Consider the following 13,831-nt stretch of genomic DNA (forward strand, 5'->3'; position numbering starts at 1 on the left):
CAGTTGTTTGAAATAGGGGTTGGCAACTTTAGGCCTGTGAGTTTTGCCTGCCACTTACTTTTGTAAATAAAACTTTATTAGACTGAGCTACATCCATTCATTTGCATTTTGTCCACAGCTGCTCTACACTGCAATGGCAGAGTTGAGTAACTATTAGAGAAACCTAATAGCTTGCTAATTGTGACCGAGACCACATGGCCTGCAAAGCCTAAAATATGTACTGTACAGCTCCTTACAGAAAAAAATTGCCAACGTCTGTTTTAAAGACATACTACATTATGAAACAATTTAAATCATTTTTCTAAGGCAAATCTATGCATAGCCTAAAAGACTTAGGGCATAGAACTACAATAATTCACCAAGAATATTTCTTCAAGATGAATTCATGTTTGCCAAGGCCATTTCATATACGTACCACTTTATAATGATGGTACAACTAAAACATAAAAGTACACTCAATATTTCCAACTACTTGAACATTTAAAGTTTGGTTTAACTCAACTCTCTGTCAGTTCTATGAATGCACCCAAACAGCTGAATATGGCTGGAAGAAGTGATGAGCAGTGGTCACACAATAATTTTATGATCACTAAACTCAACTAGATCCTTAATGAAGCCTAGGAATTAATTCCCTAATCCATTTTCATTTGCACACTCCTAGATGACTATCTATGCCTTTTCCCCTGTGCTCAAATTTACAAACACTTCCTCTCCTATCCTCAGTCTTACCTGGGGAACAGTTCTTTCTACTAAGAAGATAAGATATCTCAGAAAAGAACTTCCATTTGTGTATCATCGCCTCATCTCAGCCTCTGTACTCTCGTTTCACCAGATGAATTGTTTGTGCTCTTGACCAGACTCTACTTGTGCACCACATTCCTACCTCTGTCACCGATTTCAGAACATCATGACAGCACTTCTTTTTTGCTCCTGCGTTTTGTATTTGGCCACTCCACTAGATATTTTTCCCATCAGTAACAAACATGTTCTTATTTCTTGCATCTTAACATAAAACAAGACTTTCTTGACTCTACTTGCTCTTCCATGAGCACCCATTCTTTCCTTCCCTTGACCACAAATGTCTGAAAAGTTGGCCATACTGAGTCTCCAGATCTCTCCTTCCCTTCTCTGCTGAGCCTGCCCTTAGCTTTCATCTCCCTATGCTTCTCTAGGAATTTGATTAAGGCCTCCAATGACCCTCCCCCTGTACAAAACTCCAATAGCCATTCTCACTACTGCATTTGTCAGCGGCCAGTCACACAAATGAGCTCTCACTTCTTTTGTAGCATATTCATTCATTGTTGTCTAAGACTCACACTCCTCTTATGTTCCTTCCAGTACTCTAGCCATTTTCCCCCAGCCCTTTGGGTGTTTCCTTCTCATCTACTTGACTTCTAAATGGATTCTCTTTCCATTCTTTATCTGTATGCAAACAGTGAATAATGGCTTATAATACCATGTAAATGGCTAAGGCTTCAAGATTTGCATCTGTAGCCCAAACCAATCCTGTGAATGCTGGAGTCTTAAACCCAGGTATCCACATACCACCTGCCTTTGGATCTCCAGTGGGCATCTCAAACTTAATGTGCCCACAACTAAGTTGCTGGCTTCCTCCTTCACCACAAATATTATTCTTCTGTTTTATTCATCTCAGTGAATGGTAATTTCATTTTTACAGTTGCTCAAACCAAAAAGCTTGGAATCTTTCCCAGTTCTTCTTTCTTTCACACCCCATATCCAGTCCATCAAAACATACTGTCAACACTTGCTTTAAAATATATCTGGAATCTAACCACATTTCTTCATTTCCATAGCCACCATCTTCATCCAATCCACCATCACCTCTCACTTGTACTACTGCAATAATCTCAGGAGGAGTAGCCTGCATTCTGCTCTTGCCACCCTTTACTGTTTTCACTACAGCAGCCAGTGATTCCATCAGAATTCCTTGGCAGTCTATACATCCTTCCGTGAGTCCCCATTTCACTTACAGTAAAAGCCGATGTGTTTCCTAAGGCCCAAAAGGAACTATATACCATCTCTATGACTTATTTCCCTACTTCTCTCCACTTCCTCCCTCAGCAGCCCTGGCTTCTTTGCTTTTTCCTGAACCTGCCACTCATATTCCTGCTGTGGAGCTATTATACGTTCACTTCAGTTTGCCAGGAGTATTCCCCAGGTATTCACATGGTTCCTTCCTTCACTTCCCTCAGGTCTTAGTTCTTTCCCTATTAGGACTTTCTCCCTCATCCTTCATCTCTGATTTTAATATTCTCCATGGTATTTATGAGCCCCAGACAGGCAATTTCTTCCTGGTTATTGTTTCTGTCCTTCCATTAAAATGTAAGCTCAACAAGACCAGCAATTTCTATATTTTGTTTATTGTCATGTCCTTTTGTGAGCCTGGACCATAGCAGTTGTCAATACTGTGTGCTGAGTGAATGATTTTCAAGCTAAGTAAACACTGCTTTTGTTCATGTGAGCATACAACTAAAGACAAAACCTCTGACTTTTAGATGGAGGAATTTCTTTGGCTAAAGCAATTTCAACTCAATGTAATCTCTCGTCAAACAGTGATCTGGGTGATGTTACTTGTCACTTGTCATTATTCCTTTTTTTTCTTTCTCCTTTTGTCTACTAGATTAAAAAAAAACATAGTGCTGACTTTTGCCATCATTCAAAAACACTCATGGGCTGATACAGTGCCTTCCCCACATAATGTCTTCTCAAGTCTTAGAATAACACTCACCAGTGCAGCTCTGTGTCTGCCTTTGAGTTGCTTTAGCCAGAGAAACTCTTGTCATTATCTCAAAACACTCCATGTGTTCTGATTAAAGAGAAAAAAAAAAGAAGCTTTTATCCCATAGAGAAGTCCTCTTTGTGAAGAGGTTAGTTAGTACAAGGGGAGCATTGTAGTTTTGAAATATCACTTCCTATTTTCAGAAAACAAAAATAGCTTTTTAAATTTCCTTGAAAGTTAAGACTTCATATTTTAAATCCTCTCCCAAAGGAGCTTATAGCCATTTCATTTTGCTTTATATGCTGACTCTTTAATCTCTACCTATTGACAGATAAGGACCCATTCAAATTACATATAGCAGTTGTAAATTTATTGCTGACTCTGCCTTTATAAAATCTTGCCATTGAATATCTTGTTAGTAGAATTATTATATAAATGTGTTTTATTTTATATTTATATATTTGGATTTGCCTCTGAATTTAGAGACCACTGGTAAACTTTACCACAAAGTATATCCAATTTCTAAAAATTAAGACTAAATTATATGTCAAACTTCCTGTTGAATTGCTCTCTTGCTTTGAGGAACCTTGCCAGAACAAAGAACGAGTTCACAGTAGCCCCAGATAGTGGTTTGAAGCTAAGCATTAAATGATAAATGATTAACATTATTCATACACATTCCAAAGTACAAAAGCTGGCTATACTTCATGCTGAATATAGAACTCTGCTAGTTAATGTTTGCAAATGTTACCAAGGGATTTGATTTTTTAAAAAGTGATGTGCTATGGATTCCTTGTTTCACACAGAACTGTATTTATATTGAACTCTAAATTCCACCTTTGCATATGCACATGTAATTATGTGACTTCTCTATCCATTTCCCAATTCCCTATGCCATCATGCTTTTCTTCCCTCTTGCATCAGGGTAAGAAATAGATTCTCCAAGCCAAAGACTCCTAATAGTGTTCTTGGTTCCATTTTTTTTAAATGTCCTGAAAGACTTTATTCCATCAATTGTTCCTCTATGCCTTTTGTCTTTTCAAAAAAAATCCCTCTTTCAACCTAAACATCTTTTCACTCTACAGTTCTCTGAAAAATATCATCATGCATTTACTATCTCTGTTTTCTGTTACTTATTGTATTGATATCTGTGTAGGAATCTTAAAAAAAAACTTTTAAAGGATACCTTACAAAAACTTTCCAATGATTCCTAATTACCAAATAATTTTTTAACCCATATTCTTTACAAATTTTAATGTTGAAACCAAGCTCCTGTTGAAAAATCTCTTCTCCTGACTTCAACACAAGAGTCTCTGCTTCTTTCTTTGGGTCTGGCTAATTCAACAACAAATGTTCATGGACTTTTGACCTTTTACTCAAGATGTTATTCCTGACTCCTTATAACTCTCTGATAATGTCCTTAAACAGTGGGTAGCCACTGAGAATCTGCATCTCTGGCTCTGTTCTTTTTCTAGGTTCTAGCTAATCATTACTCCTCTTTATAAGTTTTGCATGCCTCTATCTGAACTTGTCTGTCCTACCAACCCAGCTTCTGTATTTCTAATAAGAGTCAACCATCTCCCAATATATTCAAGTTTGAAATTTTAAACATCTAAATTTTCCTAGCCTTCTCTGTCAATTCTACCACCCTCTCCTAAATTGTCTCCTTCATTCACACACCAACTGCCCTGCCTATTCTCTCTTATTTTCTATTTTCTATCTAAAATCATTGTAACTGCTTCTTAATTTTTCTATTGTTCCTCTAATTCAGGTATTCATCTAGTTAAATAATGTTTCTGGTTTGAGATCATGTAATCAGCCTCATGGGCCCAGTCTCCTGAAACTCAGCTTTGCAGCCCTGGCTACTTAAGAGAATGTGAAAGTTAGTCTTTTTAACCCTGAATGTCCCAAATCTATCTATTCCTCAATATTATCCTCCATGAAGACTTCCCTGATCATTATGGCTGGAAGTGATTCCTCTCCCATCTCAACTCCCACAAATATCATCATATTCTGCCATGGCTTGATTTCTTTGTTGTTTAATTGCTACTTATTGTGGGATTATAAGCTCTTGGAAGACAAATCTTAGTCTTAGTTATGTTTTTATATCCCATAGTGACTATTTTAGTGCTTTACATATCATAGGTACATGATAATTGCCTAAGACTGAAGAAATATTTACTCTGCATTACATTTATACCACAGTTGCTTTATATGGCATTAAAAGAGTCCTATCCTGAAAATGTGGAAGATATTGCTCAGTGTAGCATCATGTAGTGTATGTGTTAACTGACGTGTTCATAATTTTGTTGTAGGCATATTTAAGAGCCCTAAATTTTATGGGGATCGCTATATAATCAAGAAAGGATACAAGTAAAAGAGAGAGAGAACCATTATCCTGGGAGTTTTGTGAAAAAACACAGACTGAAAGGCCTGGATCTGGCATCACCCATCATTGCTCCCATCTCCCCCACCACCACTGCCACCAAACAAACAAAAAAAGCAACTTGTACATGAAACTTTAGAAGTTCCCTGCATAAACATAGACACATTTATCCCACTCTTCAAAAACAAGGTTATTACTAGCCATTATGTTGCTGAAGGCCATTATATTATATGATGTTAAATGATATGGTGTTGGTTATATATTCTGTATGCGATTTCCAAGAGTTATATATTACATTTTTTCAGAAGAAAAATACTACAATTATTTTCTTTTTAATATTTCATGTTCAATCAGAAAGTACGTCAACAGGATATGCTGCAAAGGGGCCTACTTTGAATGTAAACTGAAGCAAAATTAATTAGAAGTTGCTGAAATACTAGAGAAATAATCCTAATTTTAAATGGGCTCCATGTGATGTTTGATTTCATTACTGACAAATTCAGAATGAACTTCATTTATTATGCCATGAATGTTCATTATTTTTGCAATGTATTGCACACACATTTCCATTCCTTCCAACCTATTTTTTAGTCTCAGCATTTCTATTTTGACATTAGAAAAATATACAACCAAAATCTATAAGACTTTGATTAAATGTTGATACAGCTGATTTCAACACAGCCAAAGCCAGTGACCATACATGGAATCTAAACAACAGCTAGTAATTACAATGTCAAAGGCATGTATACACTGTGAGTTATGTTTCATTGTCTGGCATGCAAATAGAGTCTCCATTTCCTTTACACTATGTCCAAAGTATAAAGAAAGCCAACCAAAGAGTTCTGTTTCGTTTACACAAAAGAACAAGGTTCAATCATGTTTGATAAGTTGCAAATTACTGGTAATACCACAAGTGTTGTTACAGCTGCTAAGAATGGTCAGGAGGATGTACAAAATGCAGCAAAGGCATGAATCAAAAGAAAAAATCTAAACAAGTTTGAATGATGGTATATAGTATGGCTGACTTTAACTTCATTGGGGCCTGGAAATGCCATATTGGGTGCAGCGTGAGGTGCCTCATATGGACTCTGGCCTCATGTGGGCTTTCAACTCTTCTCATATAAATGAAATGGCCTCTTCATGTTTGCATGCAAACATAGCATTTATGAATCAAAGTTCTTGCAGTTTTATAATTTAAGACTTGAGTTACCAGGACAAAGAAAAGGAATAAAGATGGGTGAAAATCTTCCGAGACAGTAAGAAGCAGTCTGAGTTCTTCAACAAAACAAACCCCTTTCCAAGAATCGAACCAAGTTGGTATATTAAAAGAAAAAACAAACAAAAAATGCTACACTTTCCTGTATACCTGAGTATTTGAAATATGAGAGCTTCATAAGTCTCTAATTCATGTTGGGATTTAATTCTACAAGCATTTCTTCAGTCTTACCATGTGCAGCAGCTTCTCACTCCATATACTTTGATCTCTGCCCCCACCTCCTTGCCAATTCAACAATTTAGGTAAATGTGTTTTAGAATGGGAAGAAGGCTAAACAAAACATTAGAGTAGTGAAAAAAAAGGTCATAAATGCTAGTTCCTATTCCTTGTTGAGCACTGTGAACTCAAATAGCTTTCTGAGCTTCTCTGGGCCCTCATATGTATGCATGTAAAATGAAGAGAAATGAGTAAAATCAGAAATTGCACATGAAAGACCCTAGAGCCAGGTGTGGCCTGCAGCTGTTTTTGGTTGGATCCACAATTTGAATTAGTTTAAATACTTAAAAGCCAGGATATTTTATATAAAACTCCAGATTTCCAGCTTCACTTGAAAAAGTTGTGAAATCTGGTGCTGCTGGGCTTGTGTTTCCACATCGTAACAATTGTATGCTGCTGAGTAACAGTGGCCTCTTGTATAGAGTGTGCAACCTCCACTTGAGTACAGGCTTTAGAGGGGTAATTTATGTTACCTGTCCTACTCTTAAGGGACCAACTTCTTCTCTGAAATTTGTAAAACATTTTTTAAAGTTTGCCTTCAGAGCCATCTATAGATGACTAATGTAATGCCGTATTCATAACTTAAATACAGATAGAAGTTACTTATGTGTAATTAAATCAATTCTGGAGTATCACACCACTTCATAGTTATGATACTATTACTAGTAGTAGTAAAGTAGTAGTGATTTTAGTAAGAATAGCAAATATTTAATGACTTCTGTGTGTTTCCACAGGGATTAACTGGAAAAATGCTCACAACAATCTTTTATAATGTAGGCTCCAACCAGATAGGACCTTACATTCTAAATTAGTGGGTCTCGAAAACTTTAGCATGCTTCAGAGTCATTGGGTTCAGAGTCACTGAGGGCTTGTTAAAACAGAGAATGCCACGTGTCAACTCCAAATTTCTCACTGGGCAGATCTGGGCTAGGACTCACAATGTGCATTTCTCAAAAGTTCTAGGCATTGCTGATGCTGCTGGGCCAGTGACCACACTTTGGGGACATTGGTCTAAACAACTGTTGTATCCTCAGTGCCTAACACAGAGTAGGCATTTAATAAATATTTGCTAGCAAATAAACAGAAACTGTATTGGGTAGATGCTTTTACTCTATTGAGTGAATATTATTCTAGTAAGATGAAAAAACTAAGTAGCTTGGCTAAGATCACATATCTCCTAAATATTGTAACTGGGATATTAATGCTTGGACCTATGTCATAGCATTGTGGTGGGGATTAAAGAAGATAATGCATGTAAAATTATTTGGTACAATTAAGTGTTCACTGTGTGTTAGCTGTTTTTGTTGTACTGTAGGACTTTATCTCTCTGACCACTTAACATTTGTAAAGTTTTGGCTTAGTGCCCAAGCAATTCCATCTAAGCTTTCTGAATTGACCTGCATTTAAACTGAATCATGGCATCACCAATGCTCTTCATTCCCTTTCGGAAACGTACTTAGTAACGTTCAGGGTGCTGAAGGCCACAACTAGAAGGCTATTGTACCACCATGTTACTTCTTCCGCCAATGGAATGTGGTGTTTTCCGAAAGATGTTATGTTTATTTCCAACCTGTTTAGTCCTCTTTTGGTTATTATTGCAATTTAATTGAACATTAGGCAAACCTTTGAAATATAAATTAAAAAACTAGCAGACATGTGCTCGCTTTGGCAGCACATATGCTAAAATTGGAATGATACAGAGAAGATTAGCATGACCCCTGCGCAAGGATGATCAACAAATTCATGAAGCATTCCACATGCAAAAAAAAAATCAGCAGACATTTGTAGGGAAACTAAGTTGAATGCTCTGAAAAGATTATATAAAGTTAGTAGCCTTCAGAGCCATCTATAGATGACTAATGCAATGCCGTATTCATGACTTCAATACAGAATTGTGTGATTAAAACAATTCTGGAGTATTACACCACTTCATAGTTATGACAAAATACCAAAATAAAAGGTAATACTGAGAAAACTGTAAAAGAATCAGAATAAAAAACAGAATGTTTTAAAATTCTGAATTCATACTGAATGCTTGGCATTTTTGTACATGATTTCTTTAAAATGTAAGTTTAAAGTTAAAAGAAACAGAATGTGGAAGTTACACTCAATTCATTTTGGATGTGATGTATGCAAAGAAATAAACAGAACAGCCAAGAGTGACCCTGCACACTGGATGCGGCACACAAGGCTCAGAGCAAAGCTGGCCGTGGCCTGTGTTTGCACGGACTGTGAGCAAAGAATCGTTTTTATATTTTTAAAAGGCTGTGAGAAGAGAGGGGAAGGGGAGAAAGAAGAAGGAAAAAGGGCAAATGAGGAGAAGAACAAGAAGAATGAAGAAGAGGAAAAGGAGGGAAAAAGGGAAGAGAAGGGAAAAGGGAAAGAGCAGCAGCAGTGACAGGCCACATGCAGTCCTCAGAACCCAAAACGTTGACTATCTAGTCCTTTCCAGGAAAAGCAAGGACCCATGTTACACAACAAAAAGGACTTTGTCCCACTTCAGCAGTTTGTCTTCAGGCTGCATTTATTTAAGCTTTAAATTAAAATATTCCAGGCATGTATATGTTTGTATTTTTTTGAAATGAAGGTCAGCCTTGTTTGAATTTTTTTTTATTACTTAACAAACCATCCTGGTCTTATTGAAAAAAAAGTTTTCCATTCGAAGAGGTGCTCAAAAACTGTTGCTCTCCCATTGTTCATTTACTTTGTTGGCTTCAAATCTGTTCACCTCCCATTCATGGCAAAATTCTTCCAAGACTTTATTCCAGATCTAGCACTTTTCATCATCAGTCTTGAATAGAATCTGCTCCTGTGGATTTGGATATTCCATACAAATAATGGCACCCTCATATAGTACTAATGACATTGTATAATATATTCATTGATTTATCTGTCATTCACCTGGTGTCAATTTGGTGCCAGGCACTGTGCTGGTCACTGTTTCATATGACCGGCAACCAGTCTTAACTAAGGACCTCATTTGTATATGAAGTTGAACTAAGGAAAAGTCCCCTGCATCTGCTTTCTCTCATTCTTGCATTGACCCTTTCCACAACGAGCATCCCTACATGCATTGCTTAGAAGGAGAACTTAATTCACTTCTGAATTACTTTACTTGATGTAAGTATGACCTCATTCATTGGAATCTTGGCTACGTGAGGTAGTAGGAAAAGGTAAGCATGTAAACTGTAACCTTCCTACATTAGCTAATTTCCCCAAAATGTATAGGGATACTGGTATTCTTTTTGTGTTTAGCACAGAACAACCTTAGGAAATAGTATTTTTTAAAAAGGCTTTTTAATCTCTGAGGTAAAATAAAGGTGTACTATAAAGCCATATGGTAAAACTTTACAACAGCTGGGCTGACAATGTACTGTTAATTTGCACAGTTCTTTTATGTAGGTTAAATGTATTTCTTTTACTAAATGCAGTTCTGAAGGCAAGGGTATTATTAATTGCTAATGGTACCCCTGGTAGTCTGGCATTCACTGCTAATTATATAAACCAGTATGCTACAGTCTTAGTGAACCATTTTTCTTCTGCTCTGAGATATTTGATCAGAAGGAATTCTACCTCTGGAAAAACTTGTATTAGGTTAGCCCCCTGGGAAAGCTCTAATTTACAAGATCCTTACTAAAAAAAAATCAAATCTGTTTCAGAGAGATTACATTATAAATGTAAACTTCCTAATGAGCTTGAGTGAAATGCTGTGGGCTACAACTGGTGAACTTTGAAAGTTTTTACCCTTTTCCTTTTCCTATATATATATTTTATGTAATCTGTATCCTAAGCTCTATAAAGAGACCAGCTGTTATTCACAGTGAACGGATGCTTGTAGTCAAATCCAGCATTTTCTCCGATAAAGGTGATCTTTCCCTTTATATTCTTGTCATTAAAAAAAGTTTACTACTAATAAAAACAGCTGACATTGTGCTGATTGTATGCCAGATGCCAAGCTATGCACTTTTGCATAAAAGACCTCATCTGATCTTCACAAATTAAGCAAGTTGCCCAAGGTCTCTCAGCTATTAATTAATTAATTACATTAAAGAGAAAATGTGGCACTTGAGCTTGCTAGATATTGAAATAGTAAAAGAAGTGTTAAAAGCATGAGAAAAATCAGAGGTGGTAATTACTTGGTTTCTAAAAAAGGTATAAATATTTCCATTGTGTAGAGGTTAGAATACTGACTCAATGATGTCGTCTTCACCTAATGTCCTTTCTTATCTTCTCTTTGCATGTAAGAAACAGATAAAATTGAAAAAAGTCACAATAAAGTGATTTATAGCTTACTCTATTTTTATTGTTTAGAATAAGGATAATTTTTAGTAACTAGTCATCCTAATATATATTTTCAATTGACTGACAAATGTCTTGCACACAATTACCTGTTGTATGACTCTAGCATATGAAAATATTCATATACGTAGCTGGCACTAAGCTCCTTGCAAAAGACTGGTCTGTCTTTAAGATGACCTGAGTTCAAGGGCCAAACCAATCCCTATTATGATGTTTATGACCCTGAACAAATCTCTTCATCACTGTGTACTCCCAATTTTCTTATGTAAGAGTAGAAGAGAATAGATTTTGCTATCTGTAAGGTAACATATAGCTCCAAACTTCTATGAAGTTTTTAATTTAGATTTTCAAAAATATTAGCTCTATGCCCAAATAAAATTACAGCTTTTGATGTCTGGTATGTAGCTCTTGCCTTACTTGTTTCTTGCCATCCATTTCCTCCCATTTGATTCTATTCAGCTACTCTACCCTTCATCACTTTGCTTCTCTGCAGTAACAGTGGCTGTGCACAGAGATACTTCTCTAACAGAGCTCTTATATTGTTGGCAGTGTAAAAGAGAGCTCATTTCAAGGAGAAGCTGGTAGTTTCCCACTGACTGGTAGACATAAAAAGACAGAGGAGGAAGAAACTTTTTGGCAGTGATCCTTTAATGGTTACCATTAACCATTAATCCTTGCTCTCTCCTTTCCTTTTTGGCTCCCTATGGTAATTAAGCAAATGAAGTCTAACAGACTTTCTGCTCCTTCTTTGCACAAATCCCAAAGGTTTAGTATCTATGACTCTTTACTGCCATCCCAATCTCAACATAGATCTTAGAAGAAAAAAATATGCTAACGGTTAACGGCCCCATAAGCCCATATCTGCTGTCCATTCCAGGCCCAGGCCCACTTCAGCAGCTGCCATTCTCTCTAAAGGGCACTTTTCAGCTCCACTGAAGAGATGGGAAATGCTGTGAGAGGTGAATCACCTATGAAATTTATCAGTGGTGTCTGGGAAAATCACAAATATTTAGATATTGGAGGTGAAATTCTCAAAACATAAGACTTATTACCATGGTTGATAGAAGTCAATGTTATTCATGATAGAGATGGAAGGGAGGGGAGATTCAGAATGAGGGATATAATGAAAAAGAGGGAAAAATGTTATAAGCACATCATACATAGAAATATCTATAAACTAATAGTTTGCAGCTATATTTCTCTCTACATATTGAAGTTTTTCTCTAATTGAAGGCTTTTCTGAAATTAGGTAGCATTCAGTATTCATAAGTTTTGCTTTTTCTAGAGATACCCTAATTCATGATAAAACCTCTCAACAAAATGCAAATAGAGGGTACGTAACTCACCATATACAACAAACCTACTAACATCAAATACAGCTAACATCATACTCAATGGTGAAAAGCTGAAATCTTTTCCTCTAAGATCATGAACAAGACAATGATGTCCACTCTTACCACTTTTATTCAACATATAGTGTACTGAAGGATCTAGCCACAGTCAGACAAGATAGAGATAAAAGGCATCCAAATTGGTAAGGAAGAAGTTAAACTCTATTTGCAGATGACATGGTATTATACATAGAAACCCTAAAGAGTCCTCCTAAAAACTACTAGAACTAGTAATTGGATTCAGCAAAGTTGGAGTATACAAAATAAATGCACAGAAGTCTTGCATTCCAATTACTAACACAAAACTAGCAGAAAGAGAAATCAGAAAAACAATTCTATTAACAATCACATCAAAAAGAATAAAATACCTAGGAATGAACTCTAGGTATTTGAAGGAGGTGAAAGACTCTGGACTCTGAAAACTATAAGGCACTCATGAGAGAAACTAAAGAAGACAGAAATAAAAAGAAATCTATCCAATGCTCATGGATTGGCAGAACTAATATTGTCACAATGGCCATCTTGCCCAAAGCAATTTACAGATTCAGTGCAATCCCTATGAAAATCCCAATGACATTTCTCAATGAACTAGAGTGAAATAATTCTGAAATTTATAGGAACTACAAAAGACCCTGAATAATGAAAGCAATCCTGAGAAAGAAGAACAAAGCTGAATGTATCATGCTCCCTGCCTTCAAACTATATTATAAAGCTCCAGTAATCAAAACAGTATGGTACTGGCACAAGAATAGACCCATTAAAAAATAGGACAGAATAGAGAGTCCAGATATAAACCCACACATATATGGTCAATTGATATATTATAAAGGAGTCATGAATATTCAATGGGGAAAAGATAGCTTCTTTAATAACTGGTATTGTGAAAACTGGACAGCTGCATGCAAGAGAATGAAACTGAATTGCGTGTAACCCCATACAAAAAGTAAATTCGAAATGGATCAGAGACCTAAATGTAAGAAATGAAACTGTAAAACTCTTAGAAGAAAACAGGCAAAAATTTCTTGAACATAAGCATGAAACACTTTTATCTAGACAAGGGAAACAAAATCAGAAATAAACAAGCAGGACTACATCAGACCAAAAAGGTTCTGTACAGCAAAGGATACCATCATCAGAACAAAAAGGCAACCTACAGTGTGGGAGAATATATATACATAAATGATTTATCTGATAAGGGTTAATATCCAAAATATATAAATAACTCATACACCTCAATACCAAAAAAACAAATAACCCAACTAAAAAGTGGGCAGAAACAGACCTACAAATGGGAAGAGGACCTCCAAAGATGAAATACAGATGGCCAACAGGCACATGAAAAGATGTTCCACATTGCTAATCATCAGGGAAATGCAAATCAAAACCACAATGAGATATCACCTCACACCAGTTAGAATGGCCACCATCCAAAAGACAATAAATAACAGGTGTTGGTGAGAATGTGGAGCAAAAGGAACTCTCCTGTTGGTGGGAATGTAAATTGGTGAAGCCACTGTGTAAAA

General features: G+C 36.3%; 1 long non-coding RNA gene and 1 other non-coding gene across 2 annotated transcripts in view; both read left to right on the top strand.

The window, feature by feature from the left end:
• LOC118908017 (uncharacterized) overlaps positions 1 to 13,831 on the top strand; it is a 252,914-nt gene that overhangs the window by 125,686 nt on the left and 113,397 nt on the right. The gene's annotated exons all lie outside the window — the stretch shown is intronic.
• LOC118908507 (U6 spliceosomal RNA) lies at positions 8,275 to 8,381 on the top strand. Its single transcript, XR_005023214.2, has one exon. It is a non-coding gene; the product is annotated as a U6 spliceosomal RNA (small nuclear RNA).

The sequence above is a fragment of the Manis pentadactyla genome, chromosome 7, assembly GCF_030020395.1.
Source record: "Manis pentadactyla isolate mManPen7 chromosome 7, mManPen7.hap1, whole genome shotgun sequence".
NCBI classification, from domain to species: domain Eukaryota; kingdom Metazoa; phylum Chordata; class Mammalia; order Pholidota; family Manidae; genus Manis; species Manis pentadactyla.